Raw genomic sequence first — 13,900 nt, 5'->3', positions numbered from 1 at the left:
CTGTAGGGAACGGGTTTCGGTGGAATCCTATAGTGTCTGTACATTTATTTCAGGCTTATTTTGTCAGCGTAAGGATTCAAGGTTCATGCATGTTGTTGCATGCGCCAGAATTTCCTTCTTTTTATAGGATGGATGATATCGATCATAGAAACCGTATCTTGTTGCTGCATCCATGGGCTGATGGACACTCGGGTTGTTTCCACCCTTGGGCCGTGAGTCGTGCTTCTGATCCATCATTTGAACACTTGGATGAGATAGTCAGGATGTACCCGAAGTTGTATTTTTTATTTGTTCACGTCCATATTTCTAATCTGCTTGTACCAACCCTGAGTGAAGTCCCATCAGTTCTTCCAGAAAACGGTATGGCAGCTCCTCAACATTCTATGACGTAGCAATTCCAGGTCTGGGAATTTCTTGGAAGGAAATGAAAGGAGAACTTGGAAGAGCTATGTGCACCTCCCGGTTTGTTGCAGCATTATTCAGCAGAGCCGAGGTGTGGAAAGAACCTGGGTCCGTCAGTGGATGAGCGGGTACAGAAGACGTGAGATGTCCTTTTATTTTTTTATTTTTTATTTTTTTTAAGTATATTTTATTGTGTGAGATTTCCTTTTCAAGTGGCACGTTACTCAAGTAGGAGAAGGAACGGAATGCAGCCATCTGGGACAGTGGGGATAGAGGCCTCGAGGGGGTTACGTGAAGTGAAAGAAACCAGACAGAGGAAGCAAATTCTCTGCCTTCTAGCAGTTTGTTTCCTTTTCGTTCTGATTTCTTTGCTGTGTTGCTTAGCAAATGTTTCTTTTTCCAGAGCGTGGTTTTTGTGAAAAGTTGTAGAAGCTGGAGATCATTGGTCTGTCTTGTCAAGACATCTTTGCAAAGCCTAAACTAATATGATCCATGATTAACTTTGTTCTAAGTCCAGACAGCATGAGCATCAACGATGGATAATGAAGTAATTTGTCCCCAAATTCAGTGTAATTTTTAGACACCTTAATCTTAATGTTATGATTGATGTTTTAAAGCCAGCACTGGTAGTCACAGTGCCCAAACTGGGTGGGTGGCTGGCTCTCTTCTCGCTTTTCTAGGCGTGTCTGTACCCTTACTTTTCATCCCGTCAGAGGATATTAGGTATCCACTGCTTTAGATGTGAGAAACTTGTCTGCCCTAGGAAGAAGCTCTGGGGTGCTTGCAGGGGTCCGTTCTTTTGGTTTCTGGGCCGACAGCCTGACTGGATGCGCGGATGGCGGATAGTAAGTGAGAAATGCATCTGTGAGCCTCCCGCTGAGGCCCTCAGCTAACGGGGCTGCCTGTGGGCCCGCTCCCCACTCCAGCCCAGCATCCGGCTCCAGCCCTGTGGTGGTCTTTCCTTCAGTTTTCTCTCCATGTGTTGCCCCTCTCCCAGCCTCCCAGTCCCCCAGCCCGCCATTTCTGTCCTTTGCTCTGTTACTTTGTAGAGTCGTGAGCAACGCTCCGTGAGTGCACCAAGTGTCCCGAGCCCCAAATGCCTCCCCAGCCAGCCTTTCCTCTGTGCCCCTTTGGAGGGGGCTGCGAAGGCTCCTGTTAAGGCTGATGTCGCCCAGGAGCAGCGGGGTCACAGGGAGCAGCCTGCTCACTCACCCCCTTGTTGGGTGTGGCGTGCATCATTAGCACCCAGGACTGGGGATGAAAGAACAGAGTAAGAAAGTCGTGGCGACCCCGTTCTCTTGGGCCCGAAGTTGACCTGTTCACCTCTCTGGAAAGGACCATCGTTCCCCTTAAGCCCGTCTCGGAAGATTGTGGTTATTACTTGCTTTAGCGCTTCCTACCCTGTTGTCAATTGAAAGCGGAGCAGGTGATGTCCTCTTACCAAGTACCTCCCCCAGGAACTGAGGGCCGCGCTCCTCCATGGAAACATGTGTGGTTGGGGACGGAGAAGTAGGCAGGCAGGGCGGTGGGGCTTCGCTGTGGGCCAGGCTGGTGACTGGGCGCTGAAGCACTCCGGCTTTCTTCCCGGTCTGGGGGCTAGTTGGTGCCTTTATGTATTCAGTCATTTCCCTGGGTCTGTTCCTCTGAGACTCCCCTTGTGAGGTGCCCCTCCTTCACGTGGCTGCGCCACCAGCACAGGTAGAGCGTGGCGTTCCTGCAGAGCAGCTGACTGTGTAGGGAGATACGTTCAGTCCCTATAGCTGGGCCGATTTCATTGTCTTGTTGCCTCCGCATCGCACCAGAGACTCTCCACGCTGTGATCACATGGCCATTTTGGAGTGCTGTATTGGCTAGTGTTTCTGGGTTGGGATTTGGTGACATTTGGGGCGCTTTCCTGTCAAACGACTGTAAGTTCTTCATGGGCCTTCCACGTCCATGCGCCATTCTGGGTGGCTCAGCTGTGTGCTCCAAGCTCTTGCCCCCTCCTGTCTGCCTCAGGGAACCTCAGGCTGTTGTCGGGACCCGTCTGCCCTGCCACATTTCCTCTGCAGTTCTTCCAGCTCCTAGCATCCCCTCCCCCTGCTCCTGTGGTCCTTGGGCTTCACCCTTGCCCTCAGAATGATTCTCATGCTGGCTGCTGCCTCCTGCGCTGCTGTCCCCCCTGACTGCGGGTCCCACCGCAAGGCCGATCTGCTCAGGATCTTCCTATCCTCCTGCCTTGTGCACGTCCAGAATTTAGTTTCTTGTCTTGCCCCTGCTTCACATCTCACCAACCCAGGAGACGTGTGTCCCTCCAGAGGAAGTGAGTTGGGGAGGCTCGAGTGGTCATCTCTCCTGGAAATGTAACCCTTGCTGTCCTCTCGTCTCATGGGCGAGAACAACGCTTCTGTGATTCCTCTAAAGCCCAGAATTTCAGGGGCAGGAAGCTGGTGCTCCGCCGGTGCCCTCCCCGCCTTTATCCTGTGGGAGCCCGCGTGGTCCTGGCTGTACCCTCAGTTCCTCTGTTATTTGTCCATAGCTCAGTGTGTTAAATCTCTTTAGAGTTAGAACCAAGCTCGCTACACCAGTCCCTGTGTACACACACTCAAGAAAAGTTGTGTGACTCTTAGGGACGACCAGCTGGCTTTTATGAGTACTATGACCAGTTCTTCTCTTTGATAACTGCTTTTTGAGTGTTGTGAGGCTATTTGATGATGTCATCTTAGAGCAGCATGGAGATGGTTGTCCAAGCGTGGTGAGCTCTCATCCGTGGCCGGTGTGGCTCAATGGATTGAACATCGGCCTGCCAACTGAAGGGTCGCCAGTGCGCTTCCCAGCCAGAGCACATGCGTGTGTTGCAGGCCAGGTCCCCAGTTGGGGGCATGTGAGAGGCAACCAATCAATGTTTCTCTCTCACATCCCTGTCTCCCTCCTTCCCCTCCCTCTGAAAGTAAATAAATAAAATCTTCAAAAAGGCAAAAAGAGTGTGAGCACTCCAAATAGCATCGTAGAGGGAGGCAGGTGCTCACGTGTCCCGGGCATTACAGGCTGTGACCCCCAGAGGACAGCATACGTGGTCTATAAGGCCCCTGCAGAGCACATCTTGGCTGTGGGTGTAGGGGGTCGGGCAGGTAGCTGGTGTTTGTGCACGCAGACCCAGGGAAAAGCCGTGAGATAGGAAAATCTACCTCTGTAAGGGAGAGCAGGGAGCAGACTGAAGCAGAGGCTGGCCAAACTTACAAATGAGGTACGTCTGGGGCAGCTGAAGAATGAAATGGATCCCCACACCACTTGGCAAGCACCAAAGAATGACATAGGAAAGAGGGGTGAAAGTCACAGGTACTAGTACATGAGTGCAGCCAGGTATAGGTAATTACATGTTTGGCCCGGGTGGGACAAGCACCTGTTCTGGGAACCAGTACACAGCAGGAGACTATGGAGGATGCCGATTTAAATCTAAATGAAGATGATTTCTGATCATCCAGTCTCTGAGAGGTGTTTGCAGAAATGAGCCTCCATTCTGGCTCAGGTCCAACCTGTGGGACAGACACAGTCACGTCAAAGAACAATCTTCTCCGTAGGTGGGTAGGGACTTCTGGGGAGCAGGAACTGGTGTGGTCAGGGGTAGGTCAGGATGTGAGCAACAGACTGGGGACAAGGGCCATGACGAGGTGAACACACACACGTGCGTGCGGGGATGTGGGCAGACAAAGGAGGCTATCTGGAGGTTTCTTTTGACTGGTTATTCTTGACCCCTTGAAAACGGTCGGGAAATTCAGAGAATAATTTATATTATCTTCATTTGGTATCCTAAAGTGTTTAATCTGCCCCCAACGAAAGCAGGTTTCACAATGCAGGAGCATATTTTTGTGAGTTTGCTTTTGAAGGCAACTCACCCTTATTCCCTGGCATAGGTGGGAGCGTGAGCCAGCCTTGATTCAGAAGCGAAGGGTCTGAGTTAGGAGCTGGCAGACATCCTCCATACTCAACAGCAGAACGAGCACAAGCAGAGGAAAACACTAGGCATACATTATACAAGCTGGATATCTTAGTCGGGGCACAAGGGTTCCCAAAAGAGCCACTCTAAATGCCCACAGGCTGCGCCCTCTGCTGTGAGCTCCATGGATCCATGACAGGGACAGGAAGAGAGTGTCCCAAGATTGCCCTCCCTCATGAGTTTCTGGTGTGAATCTGTTGATTAAAATGAAGATCTAGCACATTTTCTTTCCAGCCAGGCCTCTCATTTTTGACAAGTGCTTGCCTCCCAAGGTACCAGGGATTGAGTGCGATGGCAGAGAGGGAAAGGGTGTTGAGTCATATGAAAACTATTTATACCATCGTGAAAGTGGAACCATCCTTAGCCCTTTCCCTGCTGTGTCTGTTCAGGTATAAACCCTCGCGTGAGGTCAGGACGTTTCGTGAAAATTCCTCCCGGTTACGAGCACATGAGGTACAGAGATGCGTACACCTGCCGTATGTACCTCCTGCTGCTTTGGCTTTGGCAGGGCAGCATGGTGAGAAGCTGCATGGAGAGGGACCTCTGACTCACGGCACGCGGACGCTTTGGTCCTAAGAGCCAGCTGCCCTTGGCTTGTGCTGTCTTTTCACCTTTCCGCTCTCTTCCCTGTGTGTTGGCCGTAACCAGCGTCGTACCTGAGCGGTGGGCTGGGCCAGGTTTCTGCAGCATCTCTTTTGTTTTGGGGTAGTACCAGCACGATCGCTCTGATGCATACCTTAGCACCTATTATTTATTAAGGCCGAGCGGAGAGAACAGAGTCGAAGCCCTAAAGCCCTTGTATTCCAAAAGGTAGTGTAAGTGGTTTGTCCTAGGCTTCAGTAGTCACTTGCGTTTAGACAGCATATGTGAATCTGAAGAAATTGCGTACCTGTACCCATATGCACGTGAGACAAAACGCCGTAGAAAGAGTTAATTATTTAGAACCGGATTCCTCTTGATGGACATTACTTGGGCTCTGGAACTTTTCCTAAGCCATATTCCATGGTGATTAAGGCTAGCTCCAGTTTTTATTAGGTTGAGCTGAGATGCAGAGTGTGAATTTCAGTTGTCAAGAAAGATGTTAAAAATATCTGCTTGCAGGGACCCGCTGCTGCTTATTACCTCAGCCCCGCTGAGTGGGCCCTGTGTCGGCATCGCCTGTGTGGACGAGACCCACTTCTGAGTCTTATAAGGGCACGGTTTCTAATAAAACCTACTCGGAACACAAGGAATAGAGTCATCTGTGGCGTTTCTCCTAAGCCCTGCCAGGCTCTGGACGTGCGGCTGACGAGCTCGCTTGTCCCATTTTACTTATTGCGGGGAACCCCCCAGGAGTCAGTGTGGAGACGCCAGGACTGGTGGGCGTGCTGGGGGCAGTGTCTGAGCGCTGTGCACAGCCCACAGTGCTTGTGTCGTCGGGCCCAGAGCTGAGCTGCCTGAGTGAAGACCAGTGGCGAGGGGGCTCGTCAGGAGTGTGTATAAACGGTCAGGAGGAGCCGGGCCACAAGGGGGTGAGGTGGGCCAAATCTGAAGGCATGAATTGTGTTCTCCTCCAAAACCTGTTGGAAGCAGCCTCTCTAGAACATTCTGTCTTAGACGGCCCCGCTCTCGCTCTGCTTGGCAGTCAGTGAGCCACGGTGCCTTCTCCAGGCCCGTGGCAGAGAACATGACGTAGCACTTCTTAATGAGAGTTGTCGATCAATCGCCATGGCTGTGCTGACGGGAACAGCCTGGCACGGGCTTTTAAATGCAGTGGACAAGCACTTAGAGGGTCATTATGTCATACATTTGCCACGGGATTCTTCTAGAACAACAGTGTCTCTGGAACTGATAGCCAAGACCGAGAATGGAATTGTGACCCACGTGTGGGAGGGAGGCTCGGGGGCTGGGAGCTAGGAAGTGCCTAGAGTTGTGTTGGGCGTGTGTTGTGGTCGGACGTTTTCTGTAGCTTGTAAGAATGTATCGTGAGTCCAGACTTTTCACCACGCCTTCCAGGGCCTCTGGACTTTAGCCACGTGTTATGATGTCCCCCAGCTGCTGATAGCCAACAGCTTAGAAGGCACCGTTCTAACTGGAGATTGCTGTCCTCTCTACGCTTTGGGTGTAGTTATAAAAATGGAGTAGTCATTGTGTTGTAGGAAATTAGGAAGATCCAGAAAACATAATGAAAATACGATGTGGGTAAGCATTGGCTGCATTTCTCTGTGGACATATTTAAACTGAGTGGTCTCTTGCCTCCATGAGTATGAGGAAAAAATATATAATGTGTGAAAAGAGAGCCATGGCTGGCACGGCTCAGTGGATTGAGCGCTGGCCTGTGGACCAGAGGGTGGCCCGTTCAATTTCCAGTGAGGGCACAGGCCTGGGTTGCGAGGCAGGTCCCCATCGGGCGTGCATGAGAGGCAAGCACAGATGGGTGTTTCTCTCCCTCTCTTTCTCCCTCCCTTCCCCTCTCTCTAAAAATAAATAAATAAAATATTTGAGGGAAAAAACAGTCATTTCAACCCTAATTTCAAACCTCTCTACGCCCCAGTATCCCAGTGCTCCTAAAATGTTCTGATGCAGTGCAGCTTGGAATTTCTTCTCTGTTGTTACCCAGACGTTCCAGAGAAGCGCTGTGACGATTGGTTTGCGAGGTGCCTGGGACCTTGCACTGTTCCTTCCTCCTCCGTTCGCTCCGTCCCTGGAGCTACTGAGGGCCTGTGTCCCCCTGGTCTTCTAGAAGCCTCTAGGCCGTGTTCTGCTGGACCAGAAAGGATCCACAGTCTTGACCGAGTGCACGACGCTGTCCTGGAGAGAAGCAAGTCAGCATCACCTGAGGCTGCAGATTGGGACTGTCAGGAGCTTTGTGGCCTCCGATTAGTGGCTTTTGCAGTATCACTTGTGTTTCTTTTTCTCCATATCAGGCCATGTGTTATCTTACTAATCTGTGTGTGTAAGAAGGTGGAAGCATCATGGGGCGATGTGTTGTCCTTATGACATACCTCCCACGTGTCCCTGTGTGCAAATTGATGGTGACTGTTGAAGTGCATTTTGAACTTGAAAATAACGACCTGTAGGGCTCTGGCTTTGAGGTTCTAACCTAGAATCCTGGCAGTGCTCCAAATTGCTCTAGTAGATAGAAGGAGTTTGGTATACAGTGAGGCTGGACAGGCCACTTTCAGCCAGTGTGCACCTCAAGGCTGTCAGGCAGGAGGAGGAAATCCCCCCTCATTCACAGGAGGGTTATTATCTTGTTGTAGTTAGAGAAGCCATGTCTCAGCTCTTGCAGCCAGGCAGGAGGGGTTCCCTCTTACTGGTGGGAGATCAGCCTTGCACTCAGGTCTCCACCTGACTGGACGAGGCCCACCCCAGTGGGGAGAGCGGTCGGCTTTACTCAGTCCGCCGGTATAAGTGTTAACCTCAGCCAGAAGCACCTTCCCAGGCGCATGTGCAATCATGTTTGACCAAGTGTCTAGGCACCCTGTGGTCCAGTCCAGTTGGTACATGACGTTACCTACCACACAGTGCCTGCACAGAGACCCCAGACCCTACGCCTGGCAGTCAGGGCTTTACGTGAGTTGGTTGCCCATTAATTCAGTCAGCTATTCACCGAACAAGTACGTGTGCAAAGGCAGAGGAAAACTGAAGTGAAGGACATTTTCCAAAAGGTTTACTGCAGCTGGTCCTCTCTCTAGTGAGATTTCAGGTTGGCACTGGGTTTCCTTCTCTCCAGTCGTCTTCAGTGGATATGGTTGCCTTGCTTTTGAAATCAGGTGGGGAAGTGCGATGTTTTTAAAAAAAGAGAGAAGACCCAACTTAATTCTTAGTGTACAGTGCCATGACATTGTGGGCTCTGCCGCCACCTCTTAAGGACTCCCGTGCCCCCTCAGCTGTGTAAACGGACGCGAGGCTCGTCATTTCACAAAGGCGCTCAGCTCAGTCCATGTCTTGCAAGACAGCAGTTCCCTGTCATTGGAGCTGCTCACACTGAGGCTGGGTTTCCAAAGGACTCCGTTGTCTGTTTTACTATGCTTTTCAAAGACGTTTTCATTCTTAGAATTCTTTAGGAAGTTTTGTAGGTAAGCTTTGCTGAATTCCTTGTGTGCAAGGCTGTTACAAGCCTTTGTAATTTCTTCATAGTCCTGTCTTCCCCCTCCTGCCCTGTCCCCTGATGCACTGTCAAGTGAAGACTGGCTGGCTCTAAAATGAAGACCCGCTTTGTCTCTTCCTGTAGTGCTCCACCGATACAGACACATCTCGGGGTTGTGGCAGCCGGATATCGGGCCCTGTGGAGGACTGCTGAATGTGGTGGTGAGTCCGAGAGCCTCGCGTGTGAATTCTTTTCTTTTCTTTTCTTTTCTTTTCTTTTCTCTTCATGTGTGGTTTCTTGTGAAGTCAGGACTGCTGCCCCATGTGGATGGAACTTAGTGCCTTTTCTACCCGAGGGGCAAGTCAGCTGCTTGCTATATGTCATTGGAGCAATCACAAGGAACCTCTCATCAGTTATTTTTCGCGGCCCTAGGTGGTTCTCTGTAGAGCAGCTTCTCCCCCACCGTGAGGTGTGCATGTGCCCTGAACAGGGCCTCCTGAACAGAAACGCTAGGGCCAGGCATGTGCGGTTAATACTTTGGCAGCTCCGGGCAGGCGCCTGGGCCCAGGTGTTGCTGTAGCTGATGTCCCAGTGGAAACAGTCGGGTGCCCCGGGGAGCGCTGGTGTTCTGCCCCTGCTTCCCTTCTCGCTGGCTCAGGCCAGAAGCCCGGTCCGGGAGACCGGCTGCTCGCCATGTAACAGTGGTGGGTCTGCCTCTCAGCGGCCCCGGACAGCCTCAGTGTGGCTCTTCCGAGCGTGGTCCAGACGGGCCACCTGGGGACTCTGGTTGCTCACCGAGTGGGGTTTGCACGGGGATAAGTATGGCTTTATATTCTTTGGTGGGAGCGTTCGTTAAGAAACACACTTTACATATGTTACGTTTGATATCACTGGGCAAAAGCCTTGCTATTAAAGCATTTTCTCAGGGACAACCCAACAGCTCCCAGCGTGGGCGTATGTTTTTCTTTTTAGTCGTGGGGTGGGTGGGGGCTGTGGGTGAGAATTGTTTTTCATACTGGCAGTGAGTCATAAAAATGAATAAAAAGAAGCTTCTCAAAGCAGGGGAAATGGATGCCATGACTGAATAACAGCAACTGGCTCTCGTCTCAGACAGGCAGCCACAGGAGTGAGTAAGTTCTCTCCTCCCGGGGCTAGAGCTAGAAGCTGTAGATCTGGGCTCTTCCTGGGCAGGCAGGAGCGACTACAGGGTCCTCCCGACCGGGCTGTCCGTGTCCCTGCACTGAGAATGTGGGTGCATTTGTGCTGAGCGTGTGTGTGGGGACTGCGTGTCCTTTGGTCTGAGTTCTGTCCCTTTCTGTCTGTCACTGGTTCAAACACACAAGAATAGCGGGAATGGTAGCATGAACTGCCAATGCCTGCCACCGGGATTCAGCAGTTACTGGTAGTGCGCCAAGTTTGTGGCCTCTGTCTCTGCCCCTTGCCGTTCTGTTCTTAGGAGGTTTCAAGCAAATCCCAGGCCTGTGTTGCTTCATGTGTTCATCCTTCAATGTGGATCTCTACAAATGTGGGTATTTCCCTACATATGCACCACGTTCTTATCACATCTTGCAAAAGTAGCGGTAATTCCTTGACATTACCTGAGACCCTGTGCATATGTAAGGTTCCCCGATAGTCTCAAAACTGCCTTTGACAGCTGGTTCGTTCCAATCGGGACCCAAAGCAGGCCCGCACGCTGTAGTTGTGTGTTTTGCTCGTGATGTCCTGTTGAAATCAGCACCCCGTTTTTTTCTCAGGTCAGTTGCCCTATTTATTGGGCATCACTTAGGAGATTATTCCGCTTCTTCCTCGTGTCGTTTAGCTGCCTCCCCTTTCTAAAAGGCTTTCTTGGATTCAGGTCTAACTGCTTTTTTTGCATTTAAAGAGTTCATTTTTCAGCTGTATTGAGATATAATTGACAAAAATGTAAGATTTCTAAGGCACACTGCATGGTCCCACCATCTAGCTACCGGTAATTAACGTATCCATCATCTCACGTTGAAGTTGTCTTCTCAGTAAATTTCAGTGATCAAATACACTGTTATTAAGTATAGTCTCATTGACTTTTAGAAATATTTATTTATTTTTAGAGAGAAGGGAAGGGAGGGAGAAGGAGAGGGAGAGAAACATCAATGTGTGGTTGCCTTTCACACGCTCCCACCTGGGGACCTGTCCCCCAACCCAGGCCTATGCCCTGACTGCGAATGGAACCGGTGACCCTTTGGTTTGCAGTCGGGCACTCAATCCACTGAGCCACAGTAGCCAGGGCTCACGTTGTTTTTCATTAGATAACGACTCTGTCATGAACAAGCACTTGATGGGCAGGGCCATGCTTGTCCCATTGTGATAGATCAGGGGTATCTTGATGTGTGTTGGCCCTGAGGTGCTCCGTGGGCCTGGAGCATGCAGACGTGGGTGGTCACTGTGAAGAGCTGCGGGTGAGGAACCTCTGCCTTGGTGCCTCAGGTAACCCTCCTGTGGACGTGCGCCCTTGTCCTTCCTACAGGTGGGACGGCTCGTTCATTATCGGTTGAATGTACCTGCCTCCCCATGGCCCTGATGTGGATGACCCCATGCGATTCAAGCCCTGGTTTAGAATTCACCTGACGGAGAAGAAATCGACCCACGGCGGAGTGCATGTATGGCCACAGCGGGCCGCACAACGGCCACATCCAGGTGAGTGTGTGCTCGGGCTCCCTTAGGTACGGCAGCCGTGTGCGGGCAAGGGGCCAGGCCTCCTCTCTCTTCCCGGTCTTGGTGCCAGCGAGTTTGCCATGGTGTCTGTAGCTACAAGCCCGTGTCCGTACAGAGCAGGAGAAATGGGAGGAAACAGGGCTCTACCCCCACTACTTCTGTGTGTTGTTTAGGCTGTGGTGCTGTATGTCACTCCCCAAAGAGTCACTAGTTGGACCTCTCCACTGGTTCTGCATCCAATTAAAAGCATTTGTTCTTTCCAACCACACCATTCCTCACTGTTGTTTTTTCAATACCCCTGAGACTACTAAATGATAGCCCCTTTTTCCTGCTCTAAGAATCGCCTTGGACAAGTGCTTGTTATCATTGTAGCGCAGTGTTTCTTCAGATTGTAATCATCGGTTTTATATTATGCCACATATTATACTTCAAAAGCCATATTGAAGGAAAGAGTTTTTTTTCTAAAATAATTGTTGTCACAAAATAATTTTAATGCAGTAAACTTTTTGCTAAATGGTGTCAAAGGACACGGCTTACAAAAGAAGGGGGTATTTACTACATGTCGTGAAATTTTCAGCCCATGAATAATGCTCTTATAGACATTTTCCATCAACTGCATTTCTGAGCAAAATAACATGGCATTTCTCCTACAAACTTTAACAGTGACGCATGGCGCTCAAAGGGTTAAGCCTCATTGGAATCAGAGAAGGTGTGAGGGTGCTGTGCACCTGTGGGTGGGGTGAGCATGGCTCGGGAACATGGGGTGCCCCTGCTCCCTACGGATGTGGCATCCTAGGTCAGCCACACGGCCTGGGCCCCGCGGTGGGGCGGGGAGGTGCGGGCTCTGCACCGCTGCAGCCCCGTGCGGCTCTGCCACGCTCTCCCGTCACCCTCCCCGCAGCAACGGCCTGACCTGCCGCCGCATCTACCTCCCGCCCAGCCACCCGGAGGACCTCATCAGGCCGGGCCTCTTCAAAGGCACCTACGGCAGCCACGGCCTGGAGAGTGTCGTGCTCAGCTTCCATGGGAAGCATGCCAGGGCCACGAAGATCACGGTAAGTCCTCGGGCCACCGGGCGGGTTCAGCCCTCCGCGGATTTGTCAGGCGGGCCTTGGAGTTGCACGACTTGGGCGGCAGGCACCCTGGCTCCTTGGTAGGGCCCAGACCACAGCACCGCTTCCCCAGGATGTGTTTGGGAATCCAGGTCCTCAGGCCTGACCCAGACGCACCCAAGCTGGGTCTCAGGAGATTGTAAGCAGTTCGTCTTTCCCACACAGAGAAAACACTGATGCCCTTGCTCCACCCTGCGGATTCTCACGTAATGGGTAGCGGGCTGGGTACGGCTTCCGCAGGCTCCCCGGGTGACCCCAAGGGCTGTGACATTGGAGATCCCTGCGGTGGCGCCAGGAAATGTCCCCCTCCAAAGTCCCCCTCTGGAAATGTCCTTTATCCTGGCTCCTTTCCTTCCCTGTCTCACTTCCGCCCTCCCTTACCAGCCCGCCTGGATTACTCCCACTAAAACCCTGGTCCTCGGCCCTTGCCTCAGGCTCTGGGATGAGGAACCATCGATAAGATAAGGCACGCTGACTGGGTCTTGAGGGTGAGGGAATGTTCCGAGGGGCAGGGCCATCTGAGCTGAGACTTGAAGATGAGTCTCATTTTCCACCAGTGAAGGGTGAGAACAGAATGTCTGGGCAGAGGCACACCGTGTGGAGGCCGCCAGGTGACAGTGCGGGGTGTGCAAACCACGTAGGAGACTCATGCTTGGGAGGGGACGGCGATAGAAGATGGAGCTGGGGCGAGACAGTGGGGGGTTTTTAGAAGATCACAAGTGCGTCACACTTGTGTTTGGGAAAAGGCATTATGGCCGAATCGATGGCCTGGGATGCAAGGTGCGAGTGGACAAGGGAGACCCCCTCAGAGGCTACGGCAGACAACGTGGCAGGGGAGGTGCTGTGGAGAACGTGGCGCTTGGGCCTCAGTGGCGGCAGTGGTGATTTTGTTCCAGGTATGGGGGAGGGTTTGGTCCCATCGTTCAGAAATCGGTCCAGATGTGCTCCAGGGCAGTGACAGCCACCTGTCCTTAATGCAGTGGCAGCTTTGCTGCAGTGACCCCACCCATCAGGGTGCTGTGTAGTTTATGAGACCTGAGCCCCAGCATTCCCTGCCTGTGTGTGTTTTCTTGAAGCTGGCGCGAGGAGCCACAAGAGGGCGCTGTCTGCAAGTCTTTGGTCTGGCACTTCCTCAGAGGCCAGGACTGGAAGCTGCTGCTCCATGGCCCAGCTTGGCCTCGACTTTACCTGCTGTCTGCTGTGGCTGCGGACTGCTGTCTCCAGGTAACGCCCTGACCTCTGAGACCTTCTGGGCAGAATGTGTTCCAAACAGTTGTGAAGGGGTTTTGGGAAAGTTGTTCCCGTGATCCGTGGCACCTCGGTCTCCAGTCTGGTAGCACAAAGCAACATCTACCCCCCTCTTCTCTTTTTTCCTGCTACTCTCTTTATCCCTTCTCTGTGCCTTACTATTTACTGAGCAAGTACCGTGTAATACAGCTCCATCCGGGAAAACTTTCTACAGTGGCATATTCTAGATCAGTACCTTTCAGTAGAGGAGCCAAAAGGCACATGTGGCTATTGAGCACATGAAATGTGGTCACTGCACTTGAGGTTCTGAATTTTGATATTTGTACCCTTGATTTTAACTGTGAACGGCCATGTGCGTGCCCTGGGTGAGAGGCTCAGTTGCTTAGAGTGGCGTTCCTG

The sequence above is a fragment of the Furipterus horrens genome, unplaced genomic scaffold (genome assembly GCF_987537825.1).
Source record: "Furipterus horrens unplaced genomic scaffold, mFurHor1.1.pri manual_scaffold_13, whole genome shotgun sequence".
Lineage (NCBI taxonomy): Eukaryota > Metazoa > Chordata > Mammalia > Chiroptera > Furipteridae > Furipterus > Furipterus horrens.
The sequence above is the reverse complement of the archived record's forward strand: the minus strand, read 5'-3'. Positions refer to the sequence as shown.